Source organism: Rhinolophus ferrumequinum, chromosome 14 (assembly GCF_004115265.2).
Source record: "Rhinolophus ferrumequinum isolate MPI-CBG mRhiFer1 chromosome 14, mRhiFer1_v1.p, whole genome shotgun sequence".
Classification (NCBI taxonomy): Eukaryota; Metazoa; Chordata; class Mammalia; order Chiroptera; family Rhinolophidae; genus Rhinolophus; species Rhinolophus ferrumequinum.
The window spans coordinates 10,631,914-10,635,747 of record NC_046297.1 but is presented as its reverse complement, the minus strand read 5'-3'; the positions used below and the strand labels follow the sequence as shown (position 1 = coordinate 10,635,747).

The 3,834-nt window shown below is 41.4% G+C and overlaps 1 pseudogene; it reads right to left on the bottom strand.

The window, feature by feature from the left end:
- Window positions 1-2,741: 2,741 nt before the first annotated feature.
- LOC117034192 (40S ribosomal protein S3a-like) lies at window positions 2,742-3,499 on the bottom strand (annotated as a pseudogene).
- Window positions 3,500-3,834: the final 335 nt, after the last annotated feature.

Here is a 3,834-nt window from a genome sequence, read left to right as displayed (position 1 = left end):
TGTGACAATATACATGGGGTGTATACATGGGGTATGGTTACTTGTACACGGGGGACTTCCAACCCGGAGGCTCACCTGAGCTTCAGTGTCCTGGGTTTTTACTGGGCCTTCATTACACAGGTAAGATTGATTGATGGCTCATGTGATTGGTCCCAGCCTCCAGGTCAAGAACATGATCGAAAGGCTTCACTCTAAAGCACATGCTTGGTCTCTTTTAAGTGACCACCCCCCCCCCACCTCAGACAACAGCATGTGGCTGCCTTCCCCTGCCCCCAAAATCGGGTATGGCCAGCCTCCTCCCTAAACAAAGACCTCCTATAAGGTATGACAGCGGTTACCTCCCAGAAGCCAGATCTCTCTCTGGGCAAGGCCAAGTTCTTTATTAGTGGCTTAGCAAGTCTCTCCACTGTGCCTAGGTCTTTCGCCTCTGGGACTCTTTTTCCTGGCAAATCCATTAAAATAAGCCAGCAAACTTGTCACTCTACAACACCTCTCTTTCATCCTCAGTCCCAAACATCATCACTTGCCATATTAAAGTAGTATATCACATCGTAGTAATTCACCTAACCTAGTACGTAATATGATGTTGACACTCAATAGACCAGAAGGTCTCGTCTGTGAACCCCTGAAATCCCATCGAACAGTTTGCAGGTATGTTTGGATTTGGGTTTAGGTGGTGGGATCAGAGTCTATGTATTTATTTCATCAGATTTCAAAGAGGCCTGTGTCCCATAAAATGTTGGGCCCTTCTGGCCTAGATAAAAGCGAATTCCCTTCCTGCGCTTCCCCATCGCTGGACTGTTCCGTCATGGGCTCCAGAAGTTTTGTTTGCTAAGAGAAGGGGGCAAAGAGGAGACAATGCCTGGGCTGGCGGCATGAAGGCAGTTTCGCTCTCTTGGTTTACAAGGCCTCTTGGGTTAATACTTAGAAGCATCAAAGCAGGCATTTCTTCTGTCTTTCCTGTGCTCTGCAGGCCAAGAGTTTCTTGTGCTAAAATAAACAACTGGCAGTTTCATTAGACTCCACAGACGGAAGGAAGAGGTTTATGTTTCATACCTTTTATATTACATAACAACATTACTATGCGACCTTCAATTCTTAAATGTTTAGTTTATTTAAATTTAAAATAGGACTAATGCTGTAAGTAGAACAAAACGTGTCCAATCCTGAGCATTTACAGTAAGCATGCAGCCAGTTATATAGCCCCTGAAACAATAAACCACTTACCCGGATGATCAGGGTGTGTGTGTGTGTGTGTGTGTATCACCTTTAGATTTTATCAAGCTGCAAACTGGCTGAGGGGGAAAGGTTCTACTTGTTTTAAACTGTAGGGGGAAAAAAAAAACCTAACACTTTATTTTGCATTCTTCAAAGCTCTTGTATAATCATGGAAATGATGACGTTTGTGCCAGCCAAGACTCAACTTCATTTTACTTTACTAAGAAATTTGAAGTCTGATGATAAGGAAATCTGTTTATGTTCAGTTTGTTTTGTTCAGTTCTTAAAACGTCTTGATTCTTCTCAGACAAGGAAACAAGTATTTGATGCTATGTAGTCTTCATTCATTCAGAGGCATTAATTGAGCTCTCCCCAGCACATGCTTCCATCCTAGCTTCCGAGGATGGAAGTGAATGTGAAATGATTACCCTTGAAATGCTTACAGTTTAGTGGGGAAAATTCATGGCTCCCAACACACACAACATTTTATTACAATTAAGCAATTTGAATGCCTTTGTTGTGGATTCTTTCAAAATCCCAATGACTTTTTTTTGTGTGTGCAGAAATAGCAAACTTCATATGGAATCTCAAGGGACTCCAAATAGCCAAATATATCTTGACATAGAAGAACAAAGTTGGAGGTCTTACACTTCCTGATTTGAAAACTTAATACAAAGCTAAAGTAATCAAAACAGTGTGGTACTGGCATAAAGACAAAAGCATAAGCCAATGAAATAGCATAGAGAGCCCAGAAATAAACTTTTGCATATATGGGCAAATGGTTTTTAAGAAGGGTGCCAAAACCATTCAATGGAGAAAGAACAGTCTTTTCAACAAACGGTGCTGGGGAGACTGGATAGCTACATGCCAAAGAATGAAGTTGGACTCTTACCTTACAACATATACAAAAATTAACTCAGTGAATCCAAGACTTAAATGTGAAAGCTAAAACTATAAAACTCTTAGAAGGAAACAGAGGCAAAGCTTCTGTTTATGTAATGTGGTAATGAGACTTTTATGTTCTAATGGAGAACAACAGTCAAGTTGGAGGCTGAAGTCAGGGGCCTGGGTTTAAACTCAAGATCACCACTCCTTACCTGTGGGATCTTAAGCATGTGATCTGTCCTCTCTAGCTCTCAGATTTCTCATCTGTCAAAAGATGACAGTAATAGAATGATAGTGGGAGTAGGATAAATTAATGCATGTAAAAGGATTAGCCTGCTGTCTGGCACGTGGTTCACTATCAGTCATTACTATCCACGTTGGGGGAGGGGACAGTGGACTAGTAATAGACTCGTAGTAGGTAATAGATATGGATATAATAATAGATATAATAGATATAATAATAGACTAGTTCAGTAGGTAGGTTTTTGAGTCATATTTTCTAGGTTCAGATCTTTGTTCTACCTTTACCACCTCGGTGACGTCGGGCCAATGCTTTGATATTTCTTTCTTTCTTTCATTTTTTTTTTTTTTTAAACACCACAGACAGGTTTTATTTGTCACCATGAAAAGTCTGAATTTTAACCAGATTCTTGGACTGGGGTCTCTCATCCATCATCTTGTTCAACTTGAGCCCCTGTCTCAGCCCCAGAAGCTTTTCCAGACTGCTTCCTTCACCATGAAGCTCCATGAGTTTCCCCAATTCTAACTTGGGCTTCTTCGGCATTTTGACTTTTCTGACAAAGACATCATAGAGCGGATAAACAGATTGGAAAGCCTTTTCTATGTCTTTTCCAGTGCTGTCTGGAATCAACGCCCCGACCACTTCTTCCAAGTCATTTGTCTGCACCTCTTGGGTCACGATTTCCATCATCTTCTTCTGGATTTGGTGGACCTGTTGATGCTGAGCAGAAGGTCTTCCAAATCTGATTGTTGCATTTTTTAGTAAAACCAACACACACTAGACGAAGCAGCAAATAACCATCGGTAGTCTTGACATCAACATGAGCTTCAATCACGGTCTGCCATTTTTTGACCATGGAACACAGTTTCTCACGGATAAGATCCATGCCGTGGCAATGAGTCCAGGCAGTTTTTGCCCTCAGTCATTAACTTGAATTTTCTAAACGCAACTTCACCATTCTGCAGATCAGTGAGGCTCACTTCAAAAACACAACCTTGGAGACCATCCGATGCGATTTTAATTCCTTGAGTGCTTGTGACTAGTTTTCCCAACATTTCTTAGATTGAACACAGTGGGTGCTTCCACATCGTACCAGTCTTTCTTAGAAAATGGGTCAGCCACTTTCTTCTTGGCTCTGGTCTTGCTGCCTTTCATGCGGCACTTATTCTTGCTGGTCAGAACCAAAACGCTGCATTTACGTTTCTAGAACTGAGGACTTTTTTCCTTTTTAATCTGAACAATTGCATTAGTAATAGTACTCAACTCATAGTTGTGAGGAGCAACTGAAACAATCCCCTTGTCCAACTCTTAAAAAAGTAGTTAGCACTGTCTGGTGTTAGTTCCTGCAGCTGCCACTGTGCTTACTACAGCCTCTGGCAAATAGTATGTGCTCGCTCATACGATGAAATAGTATGCTTCCCTAAATGTCGGCATTTAGGAAGTGTGCTTCGTGGCATGGGTAAATACTAAAGTGTCAGGAAAAACAAGAT